The sequence below is a fragment of the Sus scrofa genome, chromosome 4 (assembly GCF_054392235.1).
Source record: "Sus scrofa isolate SSC_HxYL_T2T_F1_AM1 chromosome 4, Sscrofa_HxYL_maternal_Yorkshire_Landrace_v2.0, whole genome shotgun sequence".
Taxonomy (NCBI): Eukaryota; Metazoa; Chordata; class Mammalia; order Artiodactyla; family Suidae; genus Sus; species Sus scrofa.
Window position 1 is genome coordinate 80,894,968 of NC_139386.1, and position 27,619 is coordinate 80,922,586.

Consider the following 27,619-nt stretch of genomic DNA (forward strand, 5'->3'; position numbering starts at 1 on the left):
ATAATAGGAAAATGTCAAAATGCTTAGAAACTAAACAACACAGTTCTAAACAATCCATGAGTCAAAAAAGGAGTCTCAGCGAAATTTTTTAAAATGCATTGAACTGAATGAAAAACATAAGATGTCAAAATTATAGAACACAACTAAAGCTCTGAGAAGGAAATGTATAGCACCAAATACACTAGAAAAGAAGAAAAGACTCAAGTGAATCATCTACAAAAAATTACTTCAAGAAATTAGAAATATAAGATCTAAATGAAGCCAAGCAAGCAGAAAGAAAGAAATAACAAAAATGTCAGAAATCAATGGAATTGAAACAGAGGAATAAAGAAATCGATGAAACAAAGATGTTTTTTGAAGAGATCGATAAACATGACAAACTTCTAGTAAAACTACATTAAGAAAAAAAAGAGAATACACATTTCAAATATCAGAAATAAAACAGAGAATGTCAGTATATATTCTATAGACATCAAAAAGATAATAAAGGAATACTATAACAATTCTACACAAAAATATTTACCGCTTACATGAAATACACCACTTCATTAAAAAAAACCCACAGACCTGCACAACTCACACAAAATTTAATAGATCATTTGACTAGCTATACAATAAGGAAACTGAATTTATTCACTTATTTTGCTTTTTTAGGGCTAAACCCACAGCATATGGAGGTTCCCAGGCTAGGGGTCGAATCGGAGAGGTAGCAATGCCAGATCCAAGCTGCATCTGTGACCTACACCACAGCTCACGGCAACAACAGATCCTTGTCCCACTGAGCGAGGCCAGGGATCAAACTTGCATCCTCACTGATACACGTCAGATTCATTTCTGCTGCACCACAACGGTAACTCCGAGATTGAATTTAAAACTCCAAGAAGAGAAATCTCCAGACCCAGAGATGGTTTCACTGGAGAATTCTCCCAAATGTTTAAAGAAGAATTAGTGTTGATTCTACACAGTCTTTTCCAGAAGATAGAAGAGGGGGGAATACTTTCTCATTCTATGAAACTGCTGTTACGCTGATAACAGAAATCAGATAAAAATGTCACAAAACAAAGAAAAGAAAACTATAGGCTAAAATCATTCATGGATGTAAACACAAAAATCCATAACAAAATTTTAGCAACTAGAATTCAGCAACATATAGAGAAAGCATTCACAACATGACCGAGAATGGTCATGCAAGGAAGTCTGGTTAAATATTTGAAAATCAGTGTACTCTCAGAACTATGTTTGCAACTTCCTGTGAATCTATATTTATTTTTAAAGATTTTTTTCTATAAAAACATATACTTAGCAGCATTTTGTCATGATTAGCAAGGCCATCTAGAGGTCTAGAGATTTTTGTCTGCATAGTTAACTGCGCTCTAGGCATCAATCTAATTCACCATCTCAGAGCACACAGTCACCCCTCCTTCAGTGGACTGCTGGGGGCGTCCTGGACCGAGGCAGTCCTGCCTTGCAGTGGCGTAGTATTTACTTTTCCCGGATTACTTGAATTACTTACAATTCTCTGTGTTTTTTCTTTCCTTCCCACACACATAGAAATACATACATTTTTGTACTTATAAAGAGACACATAATTAAAATAGCCAAAATACTCATATAATCAAGACATCCATAAAGTAAATGGGCAGCTTTTAAATGTAAATTTTAAATTTGCATCTATAGAAGATGTAAACAATTTGCAAAGTATAGGAGAGATGGGATTTACTCATTATTTAAATTAAATTGCTAATGATTCATTTTTTTCTAATTCCTTTCTTTCACATCCCAGGTAATAAAAACTGCAGTGTTCCCAATGGACATCAAAATTATCCAGAATCATGGTGGATACACTGAAAGATAAGATTTCCTCAATCAAATATGATACTCTGCGGGTAGTTTTTTCCGTTGCATTTTGCAGATTGTTTACATCCTTTATAGAAGTGAATGTATTAAAATTTCAAATGGCGCAGGGCTTTACCAAACCCCATTCGTTAACACTCCTTCATTTATTAAAATCAATAAATAATTAAACATATACTATGATATATACCCTTCCTGTACTACGACTCCACTGCGTACATTTTATATTCACTTTTCTCTTTTGAATACAATTACTAATGCATGGCTTTTCACTGCCTCCACTGGTTTCAATTAACTATGATGATTATTATCATATTAGGACGATGGTACTTCCAGCCTAACCAGGGCAACCCCCTTTAAATTTTCCCTTCTGTCCTTCAGCACTGCCCTTGACATTTCTGAAGCTACACCGATTCTGAACAACAAAGGGATATTCCAGACCAGTTCTGGCTTTTCCCTCTGAAACACATAGAATCCATTTTCCACCCAGGCTTCTTGGTTCTGTTTAGTGTGCTCTGCCTTCCTGGGGACAAATCATGGGCACAGGAGACCATGAGAGTGGGTGGGTCAAAGTGCTGCTGCTGTTTGGATAATTGCTGGTCACAGTCTAAAAAAAATCTTCCTGGTGGAGTTCCCACTGTGTCTCAGAGGTTAAGAACCAGACATAACATAGGGTTCATAGGGTCCATTAGCCTCACCCATGGTTAAGGACCTGGCATTGCCACAAGCTGCAGTGTAGATCACAGATGCAGCATGGATGCAGTGTTACTGTGGCTGCGGTTCAATCCCTAGCCCGGGAACTTCCATATGTTGAAGGTGTGGCCTTAAAAAGAAAAAAAAAAAAAATCCGAATCTTTTTAAGGTTGAGTTTACACTAATTTTTCCAGTTTAACACATTAGATTGCATTCTCTAATTTTTGTAGTGTGTAAGATTTCATTAGCCATAGAGGCCAGCTGCGCTGATGGTTTGACCCTCATAACCAACATAAGAGGTAAATATTTGGACCTCTTTCTACAGATCCAAAGGCAGAGTTTGGAAAGTACTGAATTGGCTCTCGTTGCCCAGGAAAGCAGAACGTGGAATCAAACTATAAGTACAATCAGAAAATATAAGCCTATTGAAATCGGTGTAAATGTGTTAATGTAAATTGTGTATATGGTTTAGCAGCATCTTTTTTTTTAAACGAACACTTATGGGATTTTCCTCAGCCCTCTCAAAAGATGCCACGGTGTGTCTGGATGCGGCGCTGTTTCTACTGGTTTGCGTGGACCTTGATGAGCCTTTTCATTTATACGTGATTGTCTTTCAGTAAATCTAGAAATTTCGTTCCACTCTATTTTTATGGCTATTATTATATTCTATTGTTTCTTTTCCCCAAACACCTTGGTTTACTCTTCACTCTCTATCCTCTACCCCCGCACGCCGTTTCTCACCCCCAGGTTTAAGTATCCATTTTAATTCTGCGGCTGCAGTTTTGTTTCTAGGCCACATCTGGCTTTACCCTCAGCTCGCTGCTGTCTCGGGATCTCTCTCCTTAGGATCCTCCCTGAGGAGTCCTGGAGACACGGCTTCCTGCTCATAGAGGACACCGCTATCCTAACTGTGTCCAGCCCCACAGTGCGTGTCACCTCTCCCCCTCCTGGCCGGCCCAGCCCCTCCCTGCCATGTCCGGGCGCAGAGAGCCCACTGCTGCCTGACTCCCCACTGCCTCTGCTCCAGGGCTCACTCCCAAAGACGCCACCTGACAGATGCGCTCTGTCACCGCCAGTTTCCTCCTACTTTCTGGTCACAGGTTTCTGAGATCTGCAGTATCTGCCTTGTTCAGAGATCCTGGCTGTCAAGGTCTTCCTGTTGGAGGAAAAAGCAGAGCTAATGATAATCGGCCTCTTACAGTGGTTCCGTGGGGGTGAGGACAGCTCTCCCTGCAGGCACAGCCCCTGCTGAACAGGGCAGGGGGAGGACCAGGCAGAGATCCCTCACCTCCTCTTAAGGCAGACACCCTCCTCTCGCAGAACTGAACCCCGCATTCTGCCTCCGCACCACTTAGATGAGCTTCTGCTTCAAGATGTCTTTGTTGGCCTTAGTTTTCCACGTTGAGACCGTTCCCTGTTAATGAATCTTCATGTGTTCCTCGCAAAAAAAGATGCTATTCCCCAAAAGTCTCAACCCAAATCAAGCTGATGGATTTTTATAATATAGCATTTCCCGGGGCTGGTAGAAGTTGAAGGGCAAGTTCTCCGTCAGAACGGGCCATCATTAGCATAAGGCTTATTTCAGTCAGTTTGCATTTTTGCAAAGACACTGTTTATTGAATCCATTTCACAGTTGAGGAAATTGAGCTAAAGGAGCTAGTCCACAGTTGCACAGGGAGCATGCAAATTCATACGCCAGCCTCCAGCACATTGGGTTCAAAACTGCCAGTCAAGTTCATTCTGAACCAAGGCAGCTGAGGATGACCTTGGTGTGAGAAAATGAGCTAAGTGGTTGTTATTAACACACCCCATCTTTGCAGTGTTAAAAAGGATGGAGAATTTTTATCTGTACGTTCTTGGTTTTTTCTTATTTTTATAGAAAGGCTCTAATTGTGTGAGATTTAAGTTGGTCAACCTTTATGATAGCAAAAATAAGCTCTATAAGGAAATGTCACATTTCCCAATTATGAAATGGCTCTTATAGTTCTTCTGTGAAAATAAAAAATAGGCCATATGTTAATTATGACTTTCTCTAAGTGGGATTTTTTAATGTTAAACTCATTCTAAGAAGTGAAAATGAAGCGTGCACGTATTTTTCTGGTCCCGCCCACGGCATATGGAAGTTCCCGTGCCATGCCAAGGATGGAACCCCTGCCACAGCAGTGACAGCACCAGATCCTTAACCTGCTGTGCCATACGGGTAACTCCGAGTGCGTATTATTCTAAAGAAAAATGTTTTTCTTTATGTCTGTGTAAACATCAACAGAATTAGATGGAATAATGAGGTGTTCTGGAGTCATTCGACATATAATTTTTTCTGTATAAGTGGAGAAATTGTTTAGAAAATTAACTGTAGCATAATCTCCTCTATATTGAACAGTTTTATTTCGCACACATGAGAACAAACATTCTGTTTTCTACTTCGTCTCTCAGCTGGTCTGGAGAGTTCAAAAGTGCCTGTCATTACTCAGATTTCACCATTTCGTCTCATTCCCCGCCACTCCCACCATGCCGGTCCCTCCTGGGCTCCATCAGCATCTTCCCTCCTAAGCCCCTGGCCCACAGCACGTAGCCAGCTCTTTCCTCCACCTTTCCAAGCCCTGGGCAAAGTTCTAGCTTGATTCCACCTCTTCCAAAAACATCCCCAGGACCCCTGCCCTAACGGGCATTGATCTCCTTTGTTTCTGTCACCACCCTCCCCCGCATTCTCCCCTGCTCTTAATCCTGCGAGCATTCAGCCACTCAGGCAAAAGCTCTTCTTGGGATCCATCATGCATCAGGCCCCGTTCCAGGCCCTGGGGAGAGTTAGCATGGAGTCAAGTAGACAAGCAGACGGGGCACCTACCCCCGTGGTGCAACCCCCTCGTGGGGTGACAGAGACAATAAACACACCAGGGGGGACAACAGCAAGGACCTGCTCCATCTCTGCAGAGGCTGGATGGGCCGCCCTCTTGCATAGGATGGCCAGGGAAGGGCCCTACGAGAAGGTGATGTTCAGGCCAAGATCTGAACGACGAAAAGATATTCCGATGGTGGACCTTGGCGGAGAAAGCACTGCCAGCAGAGGGAACAGCTACTGTAAGCCCGACTGTGGGAGTGGGCTTGGATGGGTGGTGTGCGACGCAGGAAGAAATTCCCTGGGCTGTTTGGCCAGGAGACGTGCAGGCGGACAGAGGGCAGGTGGGCAGGTATCCGTCAGGGATGGGGTTGTCAGCAGGAGACAATATGATCAGTTCATGTTTTTAAAAGAGTCTCCTGACCGCTGTACAAAGAAGGAGCTCAGGGGAGCAGAGTGAAATGGGAAGGGGCGGCACTGAAGAGCCCAGAGCATGAATCTGGGCAGAGACCGTGCTGACCTGGACCAGGATGAAAGGCACCCTTGGGGAAGAAGGATTTAGAGTGTGTCTGAAGGTACATCCAATGCCATGTGCCTTATCTGACTATGTCCTCAACTTCCTGGGCTGAAATTCCACCTGATTTGACCTCGGGTTCCAGGTTAGAAATTCTCTCACTGAGGTCCAGCCAGAGGTCAGCAGCTCTGCCTTCGTCCTGGCTTTTGTGTCACATCCCTCCTCCCTTCATCTGGGCTTTAAATGGCCACTGGCCTTTCTGCGTGTCTCCAGGTCTCCAAGGCTTAAGGCTTACAGAGACCTTTTCTGAAAGTTCCTGCTCTTTGTTTTTAATGTGTTCTTAATGGTTGTCCCTTTATGCATTCCAGAACATGCTTTCAAAATTTAGTTCATCAAAGAAATCTCTATGTAGTCAGCGACTTTATTAAATAATTTCCCCTTCTCTCACTGGGATTGCTTATAATTGGAGAGTAACGTTTTTATTTATAAGAATCTACCCTTTCTTGTAAGTCACATCCCCCAAAGTTTCACATTTACTCCCATGAAAGACAGAGTTAAGACCCGGCAGTCGTCCCAAAGGCAGCAGACAAGCGATCTGTCACACTCAGACTGTACTACGGCCAAAGTGGGATCCACCAGTGGGCAGGCTGATGTCCATGTTGCATAACGGTTTCTGAAGTAATAACATCACTAGAAGCAAAGGGAAAGGCAAATATTCATGTCCAGACAGAAGTTAATCCCCATTTTAATAATTAGCTATAACTGAACCAAATATGAACTATCTTTCTCAAAAATATTAACATCAGCAAGAGGAACTTCCAGGCAGGTATCTAATTTTAGATTTAAAATATTCCAACTAGTCTTTGTTATTCTCTCTCCCCCTCTCCTTCTCTCTCTCCCTCTCTCTTTTCTCCTCTCCTCTCTCTCCTCCTCCTCTTTCACGGAGCTTCAGAGAGGTTGTGTCATTTGCCCAAAGCCCCCAGGCCCCTAAATTCAGAGCAGGGACTTGACTCAGGACCAGGATGGCTGGATTGCCTGGTGCAGGGCCTTGGCAGCCTGGGCACACGAAAACCGCTGGAAGTTGTGACCCAGGAGGTGAACCTGGTCCACGTAGGAAATCAAAACAAAGCTGAAACAGCAAAGCTAACCGGCATTTAACACGTGTATCAACACCTTCCCTCCCCATGGCCCCGGGGACACAGCTGTGCCACCAAACTGCAGTGCCTGAATGTGTGTGCGTGACTGTACCTGTGAGCAAAAGCCGCCCCTCTCCCCCGGAACACGACAGTATTCTCCAGGGAATCAAATCATATTTGGTTTGCAAAGAGCAAACAAATCAAGGGCATTTAAAGTGTCTGCATCTGCTGGATGGAGGAGGTTTCCCATTTTGCTCCAAGTGGGCTCGGCTGACAGTGTCCACTCACCGCTGCTGGGCCTGCAGGACGGAGGCCTGGTTTACGTGATGCTGAATTGCTATTTGAGTTCGGGGCAAAGGGTAACTTTCTTTGTGAAGGCTGACACCTTCCTGTGGCCCAATTTAACAGCAAAGCACAGGCACGATGACCTGAAGAAGAGACTGAACAGGGATGCAGAAGCCAGAGCCCCACCCTCCGGGAGCTGAAAGCAGAGGGAGGGTCTGTCAGATGCACCTGGGGCCTTTGGAAAGGCTGTTCTAGAATTCATCCTCCAACAGGGTGACGACCCCGAAGTCTGGAGTCCCCTCCTCACAGGCCAGGCCGCTTTCAGGGACCTCAGTGTCTGAGTCCGGCTAAAGAAGAATGAAAAATACTCCACAGGAACCATATGGATACTCGTTTGGTGCCTACTGTTCATCGACCCAGGATACTGCCAGAGCCAACGGGGGAGTAATTAGAGTTCCATGCCGAAGGCTGCACTTTCCTGCTTGATACGTGACTCATTCTCCTGGCCTGCAAGCTATCACGGTGGGCTGGGGTCCCCCTCAACATACCCCTCCCCGTCCCCCACCGTGACTCTCATAGAAAACGAGAGCTGAAACTAAATGCTGACTTGTGGCACAGAACTGCTGCTGCCAATAAAATCTGCTGGCCAGATGGATCAGTGAGAGTGAGCTGCCACCGGCATTGAAGAAACTGAAATAACGACGGCTTGAGTCTTCGGAGCATCATGGAGGATGTCATCCCTCCCCCTCGTTGTCTAATTCAACAGACAGGTGACAGCTAGGTGAGTCAGAGGTGATGGACAGCTTGGTAGGAAGATAGATAGTGAGTAGGTAGGTAGGTAGAGATGGCGAGACAGGTAGACAGATGGACAGGCAGATACGAAGTGGGGGGAAGGTCCCTGGTGGCTTAGCAGGTTGAGGATCTGGTGTTGTTACTGCTGTGGCTTGAGTCACTGCTGTGGCTGGGGTTTGATCCCTGGCCTGGGAACTTCTGCATGCCAAGGGCACGGCTGAAAAGGGGGGAGGGGAGAGGATGAAAGAGGGAGAGAGAGAACTTGGAGTCACGTAAAAGACAAGACTCATGTTTGAGATGTAAAATGAACGTGTACTTATGAGACAGGAAAGCAAATGAAGATTTAAATTAAATAAACTTATAGGTGTTTTCTAAGGTTGATTATGGAGAAGCCAGGTTGGAGGAAGAGATGTTTGAATATTAATCTGTGTATTACCCTATGATTGGCCCCCATATTTGCATTTTATAGGGAAACAAAAATCTGGTAAATGTTCAGATTTCTCATGGCTTTGGGGACATCTGGGAGTTTTTCTCTCGGTCTTCTAGCACAGGCTTGTGCCCACTCTGTAACATATAGACTAGTTTCAGAGAGGAGGATACAAACTGTTCCTGAAACTGACTACATAGATTTTTTTTTAATATAAACTGCTTTGATTTGATTATAACTGACTCCCGTCCCAGGATGGCAAGAGGAGGGCCCTGGGGACGCCAGGGAGGGAGGGAGCACGTGGTCAATGGGATTTCCATTTGGATTTCTCTCTACCATCCTGGGCCCCATGAAAAACTGTGAGATCAAGCCATAAACTGGAATCAGCTAAAAACCTGGAAATTTTAGAGGGTGTTCCCCATCCCAACCTTTCGAATCTGTGGACTCTGCCAAAAAAAGAAAATTGAAAATTGAAATTTTGAAATGTGTTTAAACTGGGTATTACGCTCAAGTTTACCCACATCACAGACGTCTGAGGGCCTGCATCTGACAGGGGCTGAGAACTGAAGCAGCTGCAGGATATGTGACCTTGGCCACCCCTCCCCCAGGAACAGGTGACTCAAGGCAGGAACCAGGGAATGCTTTGGGAAGGGCTGTGCAGATACACCCCAGGTTGACCTCAGCGACTCTAGAGTTCGAAGAACGTCACATTTGATTATTAGACTATGAAGAGGAGTTCCTGTTGTGGCTCAGTGGGTTAAGAACCCGACTAGTATCTGTGAGGATTTGGGTTCAATCCCTGGCCTCGGTCAATGGGTTAAGGATACCGTATTGCTATGGCTGTGGTGTAGGTTGGCAGCTGCAACTCCGATTCGACCCCTAGTCTGGGACCCTCCATATGCCACAGGTTGCAGCCCTAGAAAGACAAAAAAAAAAACTACGAAGGGGTTGATGAGAATATGCTGGGCCGCGCAAGGGAGCAGCGGGAAGCTGGTGGCCAGCAGCCTGGAAGAGGGCTCTCCCCAGAGCCCGCCGGGTGGCCCCTCCTCTCAAACCTCCAGGCTTCAGAATCGTGAGACATTTGTGACCGTGGTGCAGAAGCCACCGGCTGTGTGGTGCTTGTTACAGAGCAGGACTGGACTAGGAGGGACCCCCTCTACCCCCCGGCCCCCGGCATGGCCTCCGCGGTGCCTTCATCCTTGTCGTCCTGCATCTGCACAGCCTGGGCCCTCTCACCATCATGAGTGGCAGAAGCAAAGGCCTGGCCTGCCGACGGGTCCTGCTGTGAAGCTGGGTGGGGGAGCCACCTTCCGCACCAGCTCTGTGACGGGCAGCATGGATGCCCAGGGTAGGTCCTCAATGCCACGTTGGCCAGAGCCTCTCTCCTCTCCAGGAGCAACTCTAACCAGTAAGCAGCACAGTGTCTGAACGGGCATTTTCCACGGGAACAGGGCACGCATTACATGCGTCGTTTGTCACAATAACGTGAAATTTCTCTTTCTGAGGGAAGAGCACAGGGATCTTGGTGGCACCTACTTGGGAACAAGAGTTAACAGTCAATTTATTTCCAACTGTTTTCCAAGGGAAACAATAATTCAGTATACGGTTAGTTTTAGAGGCTTCATGCCTATGAAGGGGACTGGAATGCCCTCTGGGAACAACATTCTGACAATCAAATCTAATAATAACAGTAATCAATAATGGCAATGGCAAAAGACAGAATGGCAGGGCCTTTAAAACTCTATTCAAAAAGTGATCAGCTACTAGATGTGAGGAAACATTGCCCCCAGATAGAACTAAGGGTTACAGATTTTTAGAAAATGCCCTTCCTTTTTGTTCCCCCTTTGATGGCGCTAAAGAAGTTCCTGGGCCAGGGATGCAACCTAATCCTCAGCAGCGACTGGGGCCACTGCAGTGGCAACACTGGGTCCTTAAGCTGCTGAGCTACCAGGGAACTCCAGAAAATGCCCTTCCTGGAAATCCTGATGCTGCATCAACTGCCCCCTCAGCTCCCAGGCTGCTTTAAGAGAAGCACGCATACTCCAGCACACAAGTCATCATAAAATACTACTTCGTGTGGCTTATCCCCAGATAATTACAAGTTCATGCTGGTGCCGAATGGAAAGGATGTTTAGTTCTCTCTGAAAACCCTGGCGGATGTTCCCGGCATCCACCGGAGCATGTGGTCAGGCGAGTGCACTTGGAAAGGCCGCTCCCAGCTCACATGTGCCCTCTGTTTAGGACGGGGACCATGCTGGCCACTCTGCAATTCCATCAGTTTATTTCCCTTTCAGATGAGCGCTTCCATTGAACTCTCAGCAGTACTGACTTATTAAAATGCTGGCGTTTGCCACCTGGAGCACTGTCAAGCGTTTTTCAGCTTTCTCCTCCACACTGCAGTTCAGGAGCAAGTGCTTTCACTCTCGCACGGCATCACTAGCGACTTGTTCCCACCTGAAGTAACAGAGCTGCTGTCGCTCCTTAATTTCCAGCATCCACCTGGCGCCCGCAAATGTCACACGTGCGGTTTGCAGCATCAAAGTATGCTGCACAATTTGCTCTAGGAGAGAGTGCTCTTTTTTCCTTTGCAAAGACACCACACAAAATAGATTTTCATTTCTTTGACAGTACAATGGCTGTGAAAGAAACAGTCATCTTTATATACATCATGTCTTTCTGGCATAAGGTTGAAATAAATACAGAGAATGTGTCTGAATTTAAGGCTTGTATGAACAACACAGTCACCAGCTACTTACATACGGCATGAATCTGTTACATAATTCAAATGATGGCAGCAAACTCCATCTCTTCCCCGACCCCCTGTTGCTGAGACTATCTTAGCGGGCTATTTTGAGGTCCTGTGAGAATGTGGCCTCTCTTGGAAGCATGTACATAACTGCCGCTGGTCCAGATCCAAGTTTTGCACTGCAGAATGGAAGCGAACGTATGAGGAAGACGACAGGTTTACTTATGATCACATAAGGTGATAGCAAGCCGTGTATACTTCTGAACTTCAGAAAAGTCTTCAAGTTAATAAGAACAAATTCAATCTTATAGAGACACACAGTCTTTCCCAGAAAAGGCAGTGAAGGAAGTAAATGTTACTGCCCGAAGTTCAGAAACAAAGACGGGAAGATGCGAGCAAACTTAAATAACAAAGGTTGAAGTCCTGAGTGAAATCACTTGAATAAACTGAAAACTACTCAAATATTTGCTTTAAATAGTTTTTAGAGCTTTTAGCCTCCTGGACAATGCTCGTATTCTTCATTAGCATTACAATATGACATTTATTAATTATTTAGGCAATGGGACAGAAATACTGGCATAGAAAGAACTTGAAACTTTGGTGGACTCTCTGAAGTTGATCTAGGTTGATCTAGAGTGTGGCCATTGGGGGTACTCCAGTGACACCAGGACAGAGTTTTCAGCTAGAGCAGCAAATGTGTGTCACCGTCTGTGCATTAGAACCTCCCAAATCCTGGAGGGTTAGACTTCCGCATGAGTAAGATTTTTAAGAAAGAAATGATAAAAGAATGAATCCAAGTGAAAAATAAGAATAGGATAAAGAGCCTGGCTCACATCTTCCTGATCTATTAAGAATCCGAAAGCTGGAAACATGATCTATTATGACCTACTGGGTGACTTAATCCATGATAAAACCAAGTGACCTCAGATCAGGATTATGACAGCCCCCCAAGCTACGTACCTTGGTATCGAATCAAAACCATTCAAAGCGCAGGCTGATGGTGAGGGCATCCAAACATGTCCATCTTCACACCAATGGCAGTGAAGGGATGCTGGATATGAAGCAGAAGCAAGTCCACGTCCCCCCATTCGCATCAGGCACCCTAAGACCGCCTGCGGACAGCTGCGGGCAAGGCGGCCTATTTAGTGGATGGCATTGACCTCCAAGCAGTAGATGTCTTTGTACTGAGGGCAAAGGCTTCGGAGGGTCACCAAGAAGCAAACAGTCCACTACCCCTAATTCTGGGAGAAGAGAGAGCTTTATTGTACCTCAATGAACTTCACATCCTATAACCTCCTTTTCATTTGGTTGATGAAGTTTCAGGGCTATGATGGTTAATACTTCTAATTTAATTTTATTGAAGTTTAGTTGATTTACAATGTTGTGGCAATTTCCACTGTACAGCAAGGTGGTTCAGCCATACGCCTACACATATCCACTCCTATGCAGGTGATCACAAGACTCTGAGTAGATTTCCCCATGCTATACAGCAGGTCCACATTGATCATCCATCCCATATACAAAAGTTGCCTTTGCCACTGGCAAACCTGGACTCCCTCCCTCCCCCGCCCACCCTTCCTCTTTGGTAACCATATGCTTGTTTTCAAAGTCTGTGAGTCTGTTTCCATTCTGTAAATAAGTTCATTTGCATCATTTAAACGACACATATAAATGACATCATATGGTATTTGTCTTTCTCTGTCTGACTTACTTCTTTCAGTATGATAATCTTTAGGTCCATCCATGTTGCTGCAAAAGGTATTATTTCATTATTTTTTATGGCTGAGTAATATTCCATTGTATATATGTACCATATCTATTTCTCTGTCAAAGGACATATAGGTTGTTTCCATGTCTTGGTGATTGTGAATAACGCTGCAGTGAACACTGGGGTGCATGTGCCTTTTCAAACTATGGTTTTCTCCAGATACATGCCTGGTGTGGGGTTGCTGGATCATATGGTAGTTCTATAGTTAATTTTTTAAGGATCTTCCATACTGTTTTCCATAGTGGTTGCATCAACGGACATTCCCATTGACCGTGTAGGAGGGATCCCTTCTCTCCACTCCCTCTCCAGCATGTATTGTTTGGAGATTCAATGATGGCCATTCTGATTGGTGTGAGGTGATACCTCACCATAGTTTTGATTTGCATTTTTCCAATAATTAGTGATGTTGAGCACCTTTTCATGTGCTTTTTGGCCATCATGTGCTTTTTGGCCATCTAAATGTCTACTTAGATCTTCTGCCCACTTTTTCATTGGGTTGTTTGCGTGGGTTTTGGGTTTTTTTTTTTTTTTTTGTCTTTTCTAGGGCTGCACCTGTGGCATATGGAGGTTCCCAGAGTAGGGGTCGAATCGGAGCTGCAGTGGCCGGCCTACAGCACAGCCACAGCAACGTGGGATCCAAGCCGTGCCTACTACTTACACCACAGCTCTTGGCAACGCCAGATCCTTAACCCACTGAGTGAGGCCAGGGAACAAACCCACAACCTAGGTTCCTAGTCATATTCATTAACCACTGAGCCACAACAGGAACTCCTGTTTGTTTGTTTTTGATATAAAGCTGTATGACATATTTGTATATTTTGAAGATTAATCCCTTGTTGGTTGCTTTGTTTGCCAAGATTTTTCTCCCATTCTGTGGGTTGTCTTTGCAGTTTCCTTTGCTGTGCGAAAGTTTTTAAGTTTAATTAGGCCCCATTTGGGTTTTCTTTATTTTTATTTTTATTACTCTGGGAGGTGGATCAAAAGAGACATTGCTGTGATTTATGTCAAAAAGTGTTCTGCCTATGTTTTTCCCTAGGAGTTTTATAGTATTTGACCTTATATTTAGGTCTGTAATCCATTTTGAGTTTATTTTTTGTGTACAGTGTTAGAGAATGTTCTAATTTCATTTTTCCACACGTAACCATCTGGTTTTCCTAGCACCACTTACTAAAGAGACTATCTTTTTTCCATTGTATATTCTTGTCTCCTTGGTCAAAGATTAATTTGCCACAGGTGCATATGTTTATTTCTGGGCTTTCTATCCTGTTCCACTGACCTATATTTCTATTCTTGCACCAGTATCATACTGCTTTGATGGCTGTAGCTTTGTAGTATAGATAGTTAATTTTTTTTGATAGAACTTTTCTTTTTTTGCTTTTTAGGGCCGCACCCTCAGCATGTGGAAGTTCCCAGGCTAGGGGTTGAACTGGAGCTACAGCCACTGGCCTACACCACAGCCACAGCAACATCAGAGCCAAGTCACATCTGCAACACAGCTCACGGCAATGCCAGATCCTTAATCCACTGAGTGAGTCCAGGGATTGAACCCACATCCTCATGGTTCCTAGTCAGTTTCCTTAACCACTGAGTCACAAAGGGAACTCCGACTGTTAATTTTTGAACTGAGGTATAATTGAAACATAACATTATATTAGATTCAAGGATACAACATAATGATTTTCTCTTTGTATACATTACAAAATGACCAGCGCAATACGCCAAGTTATCTGTCACCATGCAGAATTACAGAACTCTTTCTCGTGATGAAATTTTTTTCTTTGTGATCCTTAGTAACTTTCAGATATCTATCTCAGACTTATTAAACATAGTCGCCATGCTGTATGTTCCATCCCAATGACTTAAAACACACCCCTCTATCACGTGGGTGATAGTCAGTCATGTGGTCAAAGGAATGAATGGATTTGTGAGATGATGACCTAGGCTGTGGCATATTTTAGTGGGGAAGTCTCTAACCATGCAACGACAATGATTACATCCAAATAAAAGAAGAAACTATCATTCCCAGTTTAGAAGAGTTTTCCCTTTGAAAAATGAGTAATACCTCTGGCCCTGCTCTTTAGATTTGTTAAAGTACGTCAGGCTCTTACCTGATGGGCTGTGTGATATAGTGAAAGACTGACAGAGTTTGACAGACCTAGACTCCCAAGGGCGTGTGCCCATTGCTCTTTTCAAGGTACCTATTATGTTACAGCCTGCATCATCGCGGGTCGAGAAAATTCAATTAGACGTTGTATAGAGAATATTCCACACAAACCTGGCCCTTGGCAGGGGGTCAATAAATAGTAATTTCAACACTCTATCACGCAAACAAGAATGAGATGTCTCTGCTGGTGAGAACTTGCTTGGTTGGTTCAATTTTCTTTCAAAAACCTAATTTTGTGGCAAATCAGACTCTAAAGACAAAGGTAACAAATGGATGCACCCCAGCTTACTTGGGGTACCACAGAGTCAGCATTAAGTAACCTTAACAACAGCATTGTCTGAGTGTGAGAACTATCCATCTCCCTTTGAGATGCCAAGTGTTCTTCCTCGTCCATTACTGGCAACATTTTTTTAAGCAAGGGATATTTTTAGGAGAAACACAGGAACTGAAATGGAGAAGGAATCTTTGAGCCCATCCCTAAGTATCTACGACGGCTAATATTCCAATTCCATCTTCAAATCTATTACCAAGTGAAGTGTAAGCCTGATTCTATAACCAACGAGCTCTTCAAGCACATATGTTCATGTATAGCAAGATCTGGAACTTTAGGAATTGTGTTCACGAAACAAACATGGAGGTGAAAAAATGAAAACTGTGTTTGAAATGTTAAACCTAAAAGCCAGTGCCATGTTGCTTGCCAAAAAGCAGTTACACTTCTTTGCTGGTATGTAGCCAAGGAAATCTTGTAAAGAGAGATGGTTTTTAGCATTTTTTAATCAGCCACATCTAAGATAAATGTCTCTGATTTTACGTTGAGAAGATGTCCATCTTTAAGCTCTCCAACTGATAAGAAAAATAAAAAGAGAGTAATTCACTACCTTCTTCAACTTTTGTATTAGACACACCATTTTATACACGAGTGGTGGTCTCCACTCAGAAGAATCAGTGTTTGCCTGTTAGCACTTAGCATACATCCTGGAGGCTGCTGGGGAACTCTTGCTGAGGCACCCACAGGAGACATCATCCACAGAGTTTCAGATGCCTTGGGTGCTGGTTGGATTCTCTAGCAGCCTAGACATCACAGACAATGTTCATTTGCCTGTGTGGCACCTGCAGACACAGAAAGGGTCTGGGGAAATGAAAATCATTTCCACTACAGGAGCACACAGCTGGGGTCATGCCAGTGATGTCATAACTAAGGTAATGACACTGAGGGTCCGACCAGGTTGCTTGTATTTCCCAGGTGTATAAACTTAGTGACAGTTTAAAACAAGTTCAATTAACTTGATGCAGCTTCCTAGGGTATAACATACAACAGGTAAAAACCATTCAGCATGAGATTCAAGTCATAAGCATAAAAGATGTCACTGTTTTCTTGGTTTTCCTCTTCTATTAAGACTTCATTTTTTTTCAGGGAAGCTTAAGATTCAGGGCAAAATTGAGGGGAGGGAGAGGATTTCCCATGTACCTGCTGTCCCCACACACAGAGCGCCCCCGCCCCCACCCCCACCCCCGGTTACCTACAACCCACGGGGTGGTACGCTGGTTACAATGAATGAACCTGCACTGACTCATCGTGATCACCATCATTTACATACAGTCCCTCTTGGTCTTGCCCTTTCTATGGCTTTGGACAAAAGTATAGTGACATGTATCCATCATCCTGTTTCATACAGAGTATTTTTCACCAGCCTAGACATTATTTCATAAGAGTGTAGTGGGAATACATCACAGTCCTTAATGAAATAAGTGATTCTCTCATGAAACTTACTCAAAATATCCTACCCTGAATAGCATCAGGGACATGGCACTGTGTAATCCCATTGTCTGTCGCACATTTTTCTGGGCCCTTAGTTTTCTCGGGCAGGTCCTCACGGTTCTATCAAATGCAGTAACTTTGAGTAGAATCAGGTAATTTTCACAGTCCTTAGGAGACCCCTCATAAAGCTGGTGTTACAGGCTACGTACCCTTCATCATCTTTTCCCTGTGCTCACCTCTGATACCTCATTGGTTTATCAACAGTTTCAAAATTTTGTCCACGTGTCTCTCTCTGATTCTCTTCATGAGACCATGAGGGACATACTGACACAAACTCCCAGTCCATGTATTATATAGATGCCCAAGGTAGCTATGAAAACTGATTTGAAAACTGAACTCTGATTACACTAAAAAATAGGAGTTCCCATTATGGCTCAGTGGTAATGAACCCAACTAGTATCCAAGAGGACACAGGTTCAATTCCTGGCCTCGCTCTGTGGATTAAGAATCCGATGTGGCCATGAGCTGTGGTGTAGGTCCCAGATGTGGCTCAGATCTAGTGTTGCTGTGGCTGAAGCTCCGATTCAACCCTTAGCCTGGAACTTCCATATGACATGAGTGCAGCCCTAGAAAAAACCGAAAAAAAAAAAAAAAAAAGCCACAATTTTTTAAAAAATAATATTTTGTGGTTTTGGTCACCTGGCAAATTAAAGATGCAGAGACCCTTAGAAAAGGGATAATTACAGCTGAGTTTAGTGCTGATAAGTTTATATTTTGGAAGCGCAAAGAAACACAAAAAAATGAGCTATGCATCCAGAGAGAGGCACAGCTCTCTTCCCTCCTGAGCTTAGTGAGCTACGGTCCCCTCACAGAACGACACTCTCTGCATAGCCTGATCCCTGCTGAAGGTCACCTAGTCAACAGCTATAAACAACTGTGCCTTAGCCAGTCCCAAGAGCTCTGCAGACCCTCTCTCTGAGCATCTAAGGCATTTTTATCTGTACTGCTTAATGGGGCACTAACTCATAAAACTCCTGGCCTCTTACCTGCTTCATATATAAATGTCCTTTCTCTTCAATGTGATTATTTCTTATTTAATAGTTCTATACTTTTCAGAGGTCTTGGGACAGTATCAAAAATATTGTGTGCATAATATTATATAAATTATATGTGATATATATATATAATAATTCTATAAGCACCTGCTGAACTATGTTTACATAAATAATATCCTTTGAAGACTATATCTTTAGAAAGATGGAACAATTTGGTCTTCCTAAAATGCTTTGTGAGAAACTATTTGAAACACTTTGTTTGCATTTTGTCCTATTTTTCCTAAGAGGTCTGATAGGGGTTTTCTGGTCCCCCTACTCCAAATGGATATTTGAAGGTATTTCTCTTTTTGTGTATTTTTCTCATCAAAAAGCCTATATTTGTAAATGTTCAGTACTTTCTACTGAACATGATGATTAAATGGTCAAATGCAGCTTGTGAGTTATAGTCAGGAAGTAAAAGAAAGGTTATATCAGAAATCGGAAAGTTTATACACCAGGTATGGAGAGATGTGACTGAGACAGCTGGTAGGTGAGTGTGTGTGTGAATGTGAGTGAGTGCACGCGTGTGTGGTGTATGCTCTTGTGTGCCCTCATTCCACTGGGTGGTGTTTTCTGTGTTCACCTCATGTTTCATGGGGACATCATGTGCATAGAAACACATGGGAAATTCCTGTTTCGCTCACCTTGTTCCTTGAGGTGTCAATCACGTGGGAACAAGCTCACAGTCTCTAAACAAGCGTTAGAGCCACACTGATGGTACTGCATCTCTATCCCACGGTTGTCATGACATCTACCTCTTATCCTCATTTCTGGTCTCAAAGGTGATGAAGAGGCGCCCTCCTCCTCTACGAAGCCCCATCTCCCAACAGAGCTTTGGGTCCCGCTGCTTTCCAGGGCCTGATGTCCCTTAGGCCAGCTCTCTGCCTGCCGCAGCCTGATGTGAACAGCATCTCTCCCTGACACCTTCTCCTCCCCCTTCTCCCTCCCTGAAGCCCTGCTCCTCCCCTGCTGTGTCCTCCGCTAACCCTCCTACCCTGTCCTCAACCCACAGCTGCAGGAAAGGCTGCAGACCTGGGCCACCTGCAGCCATGGCAGACTCGCCCCCTTAGCTCCCCCGGCCTGTAGATGCCCACATCCTCTTTCTATTCTCATTCCCAGCCCTGTGAAGCATCGGATTGCTCATTGGTATATGATTTTCCTTGGGTTCCCACAGCAAAGGACCAGAGACTGGGTGGCTTAAAACCACCGAAATGCATGTCCTCTCTCCATCGTGGAGGCTGTGAGTCCCAAATCAAGGTGTCAGCAAGGCCATGCTCCCCTGAGACTCTGGCCAGAGTCCTTTCTAGCTTCTGGTGGTGACCCCCGTCCCTGGCACTCCTCGGCTTATGGCTGCATCCCTCAGTCCCCATCTTGGTCATCACACAGGGTCTCCCTGTGTGTGGCTCTTCTCTCTTATTAGGATGCCAGTATTGCATCAGTTCTACTCCAGTAAGACCTCTTGTTTTTACATTGAAATTACATTCCCCAGGGTTAAGATTTTAACATCTCGAAGGGGGGAGGGGGTAGCATACAGCCATAACTGTCACCTCCCCTTTCTCAAAATTATTTTGTTCATTTGCTTTCCAAATGCAATAAAAATATTCTTAAATTTCTGAGGTTTTACTCTGTGCTGAACATTTTACGTATCCCATATAATCCTCACTACTCTCTTAGACAGGTGCAGTGATTTTTTGCACAATTTACTGAGCATAAAATTTTAAATAACTACTCACAGATACACAGCTGGTCCAGCAGCTAGAGTTTGAATCTGGGAGATCTGATCCCCACACCTCTCAGTGCACTGCCCCTCTGGCCCATAATTCTTTGACCAGCAACCCAGGAGAACTACTGGGAAAATGAGGACTTCATTGCTGATCCTAGACAACAGGGCTGAAATAGAGTGAAGGGAGAAAACTCCAAACTGCAAAGATTTAGGAGAGAACAGGGAAGAGAAAGAGACAAAGCAACAGGGGAAATGAGTATTTCCAAAGGTTTGCGAAGAAAGGAAAGAGAAAGCCCAGTAATTTATGAGCAGAGTGAGGGGCAGCTCCAGAGCCAGAGACATGAGTATGTCAGAAACAAGACCAAGCAGGGCCCTGCAACCCCTGGGCCCAAAAGCCGTTCTGTGGCCCTCGTTTCTTGTTTTCAGGAAATAGGCCTCATTCAGCCTCCATGACCTTCCCTGGGTTCCAAAGGGCAGGTTCAAACAGGTGCTGGTCAGGGAAGGGAGGGGATTCGGAGACCAGGGAGGAGCTGGCAGGAGACCAGAGTGCAGCCTGGGGGCAGGTCCTGGTCCCACCTCAGGGATACACACAGCACAATATTTTGAGTTCTTCTGCTGAACCAAAACCCCCAACAAAAGGAAGATGTTAACTACTTGTCGAAGCTGCTTTATTCCAGAGAGAAGGTCACATAGTTTGAGGACCTCAGAACCCCAGAAGCCCAGCAGGAGAGCCCCCGAGGCCAGATTAAAGGAGGCTGGCCCTGCACAGACCCTGATCCTCTTTAGCAACCCCACCCTTGAAGCATTGCTATAAAACTCCTCACCAAATCTTCGGGGGCAGGGAGGGGGGAGAAGAACACACAGGTTTTGAAGGCCTGAGCCCTCTGTGTCCCCCTCTGCCTGCAAAGCAATAGCGTTGTGCTTTTCTCCTTCACTCAGAACTCTGAGTTTCGGCAACACAAGAGATCGGAGACGAGGTTTAAACAGAAGCATCCTGAAGAGGCAAGAAAGAATGAGGATGGCTGAAGAAACACAACCTTGAAATATAGAGGAGGATGAAGGCCACGAGGAGACGTGCTGGTCTTGGGAAAGACCGTTTCACCAGCTCTAAGGAGAGGGTCACAGAAAGACGGTTTCTCTCTGGCGTCTCAGCTTCAACATCTAACGCCCATCCCGGAGAGAGCTCAGCAAACGCCCTTTTTCTTCTCTCTCCACAGAGGTTTCTTGGCTTCTTAAGGAGGGGGCCATGCCATTCTTTTCTGCCATTCCTCCAAGAAATAAAAACTGACTACTATTTGCAGCCAATAATCTTTTCGTTGAATATTTAGCCATTCTGAGAAAAATTGATTTCCCCCTGAAAAGTGGTTACCTTCTTTCTGTAATTTATTCTGTGTTGCGGTTTTGGTTTTTGACGTTTATTGTATATTTAAGCAGAACTACTCTACCGGCTTTTCTTTTTCTTGGTTTTTAAAACATTTTTTTGGCCACACCCATGGCCAGAGATTGACTCTGAACTGCAGCTGTGACCTACACCACAGCTGCGGCAACGCTGGATTCCTTAACCCACTGAGCCAAAGAAGGAACTCCTCTACAGGCTGTTCTTGATGAGAATTCCCCTGTGACAGTTCAGTGGTCAGAATGGAGATGTCATTCAAAAATACTTCAGCTCTTATCACTGAGAAGAAGGATCAAGTTAAACTGTCCCTAGACCTGCCATCACAGGAGAGTCAGCTGCATGGGTGGGACACTGGCTTAGGGCTGTAATCCCTACGCGCCAGGTGAAGTCAGCTTGGAGTGTACCCCAACTCCAAGTTCCCAACAAACAAACAAACAAATGGAGAAGAAAAAGAGAAAGAAGGAAGATGGAGGGGAGGAGAGAAAAGAAAGCTATAAAGTGGTACAGAGTTGTGCCAAAACCAGGATGACACGCTGGCATCCATTTAGCTAATGGCCAAGAACTTGTGAGTCCACATGGATGTCTAACCTGTAAACACTGAAAAGGCCCAAGATGAATGTTCCTGCTGCTTCTTGCACGCGGGCTGCCCTGCTCTGGCCCCGCCGCCGCCTCGTCTGGCTCCTCTGCTGCCTCCTCCTACTTCGGCCCCCACGGCTCCACACAGACTCCCCGCGCCAGCAAGAGCCACCTACCAGCCATCTGCCAAGCTGCCTCCCTGCCCTCATTCATCTGAAAAACTCTCTTAAATCCCACCCCAGCAGGAAGGCTCCTCAAGTCTGTGGGCAGGATTGTAAGAATCTGCCTCAGGAAGATAAAGACAGGGATGTTTTATACTTTTTATGAAGTGTTTTAATTCAGAACTCTTTCAGTCTGTACCATGACCATGGAAGGTACTGGATGTTTCTAGAACAGAAGCATTTTTGTACCCATTTTACAAAAGGAGGAACTCAAAGCTTAGAAACATCAGGTGGTTTGCCCTCATCTCCTAGATAGTACAGGTCAGACTAGGAACTCAAATATGAGTCCTCTAACTCCTGCTGCTATAAATTGTTTTTAAAAAGGCAAAAATGTATCACACACTCTATCCTAGGAGCATAAGGGATGTGCACACGATTGTGCAAGGGCCCTGGGAGCTCATAATAAATATTAAAGCGATTCATCTACGAAATTAATTGCCTTCATACAACAGTAAACCAGAAGCAGGAAACTACTTTCTAGGAGTGAATGGCTTAGCCACCAACTTTTCCCAAGCAATAGAGTGCTATTTAGTGTTTCAATTTGCAAAAATGCCATAAAAAGCTTAGCCGATCTCTGGGCAGGTTTCGAAGTAAATACTAACGATACATGGGATTTCTTTACGATGCCCTCAAGGTGAGAGTGATCACAAGGGGAATTTAACAATGCATGCCTCAAGGGAAACCAGCAAACATTAAAGAAATTTCAGCCAAGTCACTTTCATTAAACTTCCATGCTTTCAACAGAGAGTCGTGAGTGTCTCGTCCATGTCAGGCAGTGGAGGGACTCGGGACTCAGCCACTGAGTGAGGTCCAGTGCCTGCGCTGTCTAGGGACTCGGCTCTGCCTGCCCTCCTCAAACTCCTCTCTAATGGACTCTGCTCTGATCTTGTCTTGGTCATTTCTGGAAGAAGGTCTCCTTTTTTTCAGCCTAGCTCTTCGTGACACTGCAGGTGCTCCTCTGGGGACTCTGTGGCCTGTGGAGGGCAGCTGTCAGGACTGTGGCAAAGCCTGACATCCCTGTGCCTGTCTTCCGAAGGAAGGAGCCTGCGCTACTCTCTCCACCATCCTACAGTCGAGTTCCCCTTCAGGAGCTCTGATCAGGTTAGGAGACCACTGCAGCGGCCCACGTGGCCTCACGCAGACCAGTTACACAAGTGGAAGACATTCAGCATTTGGACAGTAAAGAGACGGTCGGTGCTTCAACACCACTTGGCTGGTGGCTCATAAATGTTGTGGATTTGGTCACATGACGTCGTATAGGCACAAAGTCACATTTACATTTGGCCAGTTCTTACCTATCTTCAGCAGATGGTAGAAATCACAGTCATAAACAGAAGATTTCATAGAGGAAGAGAAGTTCCAATACAATGGAACAAAACACGATAAAAGTGAAGAGGGGCCAGCAGGACTTCTGGAATGGGGTGCTAGGGCCTCCTCCATAAATGCAACGGCAAAGGCGACTGAAGTCAAAATGCCCAGGACTCCCGAAATTAACTGAAGGCTTGTCACAATCCGAAGAGCACTAACTCAATGAACACGACAAACCTGGGTGAGAACAGATGGTTGTGAGCATTGTGACTTGATCTGCTTTCACTTCTCCCCTACCAGTTCCACAGTATCCTTAAAAACCAGCGACCCTGCCATTATGGCAGCTGGGAAGACCAGCAGGCAGGCAGTACATCCAGACGCAACTCAAACTACTGAAAGCCGACAATAAGGAGAGAACATTGAAAGCAGCAAAAGAAAACAACTCTTAGACTCTCACGTCTAAGGATGCGCAATAAAATCGACAGCAGACTTCTCACCAGAAATCAGTGGAAAACACTACAATGACAAAAAGCCAAAAGGAAAATTGTCAAACATGAATTCTATATGCAAATTAAGACATTCTCAAACAAAGGAAAACTGAGGAAATTCATCACTAATAGAACAACCTTACAAGAAAAACTTAAGGGACTCCTTCGGGCTGAATTGAAAGGACACCAGAAGTAATTCAAACCCATACCATCAAGAAAGTGTAAAAACAACCCACAAAATGGGAGAAAACACTTATATGTCATTTATGAGATAAGAGACTCATAGCCAGAATATCTAAGGGACTTTTGAACTCATTAGTGAAAAGACAAATAACCCAATTAAAATGAGCAAAGACTCTGAGTAGACATTTCTCCAGCGAAGGTACAAATGTCCAACCAGCACATGAAAAGATGCTCAACATAATTAGTCATTAGGGAAATGCATATCAAAACCACAATGAGACATCACTTCACGCCCACTAGGATGGCTAGGATCAAAAGACAGTAACAAATTTCTGTGAGAAGGCAGAGAAATAGGAGTCCTCAGACATTGCTGGCGAGAATGTAAAAATGTTTTAGCCACTTTGAAAAACAGTTTGGAAGTTCCTCAAAAGGTTAAACACAGAGTTCCTATATGATATAGCCATTCTACTCCTAGGTATCTACCCAAGAGAAATAGCACAGAAAAACTTGGATGTTCACAGCAGCATTATTCATAACAATTATTCCTATTCATGGCTAAAAAATAGAAACACCCAAATGTCTACCAATTATGAATTGCCAAATGCAATATACCCATATAACTAAGTATTAGCCATAAAATATGAAATACTGATGCTTGCTGTTTGTTTTGGTTTTTTTGTTTTGTTTTTCTTTTTACAGCCACACCTGCACCTGGAGCATATGGAAGTTTTCAGACCAGGGTGGAATTGGAGCTGCCACTGTGGTCTACACTACAGCCACAGCGACACTGGATCCAAGTCCTACTGAAACTGACAGTATTAACAGCCTGAACCTAGCCAGAACACAGACTGGGACTTGGACCCATATGCCAGGACTCGAACCTGGCCAAAACCCAGATTGGGACTTGAACCTGAGGTTTTAAATTAGAATCACTCACCCTGTGTCTGGACTCACTGAAGTTCAGGTTCTTCATGTCTCTGCGCAGAATGAATTCAGCGAGAGACAGAGTGATAGGCAAGAAATAGATTTATTAAGATAGGACACTCGTGAGAGATGCAAGCAGGCAGGCACGGACACTCTGCCCTGAGGATCCGGTGAGCTACAGGTTTATCATCCAAGGCGAGTGGGGGTTGGAAAAGCCTGCCTCTTCCTTTCTGGGAGTAAGCTCCTCCTTAATATCTGGTAAGGTGTATCCAAATCTGCAGAAGGGTGGTCCTCAAACTCTTGTCCTTGGTCTGAATATGAATGCAGACCTCATCCCATCCCCCACCCAATGACCTGAGGCAATTCTCATGGCTCCACTAATGAAGCAAACCTGCCTTGTTGCAGAGATCTCCCCAGGTCCCCTAAGGTTCCTTCTTTAAATGTGGTCCTTTATTGGGACTCCTACAACTACCTGTGTCTACTCCATCCCTTTCACCATCTGCAACCTATGCCACAGCTTTCGGCAATACGGGATCCTTAACCCACTGAGCGAGGCCAGGGATCAAACCTGCATCCTCGCGGACACTGAGTTGGGCTCTTAACACACTGAAGCGCACTGGGAACTCCTGTTAAATTTTAAAAAGCCACACACAAAATACTCTATGTTGTATGAATCCATTTATATGAATTATCTAGAAGAGGCAAACATCTGGGGATAAAAAGTAAATTACTGATTTCCAAAGGCTGGAGAATAGAGAGTTGGGAAGTTACTGCTACTGCCTATAGGTTTTCTTTTGAGGTTGTGAAAATGTTTTAAAATTAGAGTATGGTGATAGCTGGACAACTCTGTGAATGTACTAAACACCATAAATTGTACACTTTAAATGAGGGCGTGTTATGGTACGTGAGCTGATCATCATAAAGCTCTTTGAACAAAAAGGTAAGAAGTGAAGATAATTTACATAGATCTACGATCACATACTATCACTTGCAATAAGGTGCTGAGAAACTTAATTAAAAGATATTAAACACTATGTACGGCAGAAATAGATACCATGATTAGGGCTGGGTAGTAATGATTTAATAACAACTAAAATTTACCAATTACTTTCTATGTTCCCCTGGGCACTGTGCTATAAATTAGACCATTTTACAAAGTACTTTTAGAATGGCTCAAGGGTAATCCCACTTCTCAGAATTTGTCATAATGGAATAAGACAGCAGTGGTTAGGAAAAAAAAAAAAAAAAAAAAAAGAGCTTTGCTTAGAAAAAAAAGAAATTAAGGTAAAAAAGTGTTTGTTGCAGCATAATGTACAATAGTAAAGACCTCAAAGCCATTTAAATGTCCAACAAAGAGCAGCGGGCTTCTGCTCCACAGCACAGGGAACTGTTGTCTGGTCTTTGGGGTTAGAAAAATAAAAGAACGGGTGTGTGGGTGGCTGGGTCACCTTTGCTGTGCCGTAGAAATTGAAGGAACATTGTACATCAACTATACCTTGTAAAAAATTTAAAAAAAATAAATGTCCAACAAAGTGCTTCATTCACCTATGGTAAATACAATGGTAAATTTCACATACTCAGTATTGTTTTTTCAGAGCCAGTCGCAGGACAGCTAGTCTCCATCCTGCTCCATGGCCGCCTGCCCCTGGCCTGGCCTGGCCCAACCCAGGCTGGGCATGTCAGCTGGAGCTTTCCATACACAGTATTTAATCAATAAAAATTATAACTAGAAAGACCAGCTCCTTGTTTAAATCAGGGACCACAAAGTTTCTTGCATTACACAATATTAAAAGCAAACATTTATGGAGCATTTCAGGTACTGCCTTAAACACTTTCCAAGAATTAATTCATTTAATCGTCATGGTAACCCTTTGAGGTGAGGGATATTGAGGCACATGGCAGTTGAGGGACTGGCAGAAGTCACCGGGTTAGTGCGTGGTAAAGTCAGCATCTGAATCTTGACCATCTGACCCCTCAGACCAAGTCCTGGCCCTGGGGCTGCACCCTCTGTCCAGCAGAGCCTCATGCTCCATGGACGCGGACGAGTACCAGAAAAGATACTCCAAATGGAAACATCTGACTTGACAGCAGGATTATGAGTAAATTTTTTCCCTCTAATTTTTAAACTTTCTTAAGTTCCTATACTCTATGGCTTTATACAAATGAAAAGTAGGGGAGAAACAAAAATCTTATATCCTTGTCATTATTCTATTTCCTAACTCCCTTAGGACAAAGGATTTCATGTTCCCCAAGAAAATGTCCTCTATTCCATCTTAGGGAACGCATGTTGTAATATGTCTTAGTAAGAAAGTTACAGCATGAGATTTTACCTTGAAGGTATCTGCACTGTTGGCGTTAAACAGTTGGTGTTTCCCAGAGCCCAAAATAATAGGACCCGCACATCTTGTTTCTCCATAGTCGTAAAGGGACACTGTTGCCGTGGTGCCAGCATTTTCAAGATCCCCAGTGACGACAGTAACCTTCCAATCTCCTTCTGCAAAGGAAAAAGGACATCAATACGAAATTGTGGAGGAGAACCATACTGAAACTAGGAAATGAGGAATTCTATTTAATCTACTTAGTTATGAAGTGAATAGTTAGTGAAATCAAGAAATATTAACATAATTGCTAATCATGGGCTCCTTTTTGGAAGGTAGCATGTGGAAAAGTTTTGGAAATATAGCATTTCCATTACAAAGCAAATAAGCCTTGGTCTTTTCAGAACTGTATAT

The 27,619-nt window shown here is 44.1% G+C and overlaps 1 long non-coding RNA gene across 1 annotated transcript in view; it reads right to left on the reverse strand.

Moving 5' to 3' along the window:
* Positions 1-12,524, reverse strand: part of LOC102166699 (uncharacterized) — a 75,877-nt gene extending 63,353 nt beyond the window's left edge. Inside the window, exons 1-3 of the long non-coding RNA XR_014843822.1 lie at positions 12,244-12,524; positions 11,294-11,462; positions 3,597-3,703 (exon numbers count right to left, since the gene is read on the reverse strand). This is a non-coding gene — a long non-coding RNA (uncharacterized LOC102166699). The remainder of the gene's footprint in view (positions 1-3,596; positions 3,704-11,293; positions 11,463-12,243) is intronic.
* Positions 12,525-27,619: the final 15,095 nt, after the last annotated feature.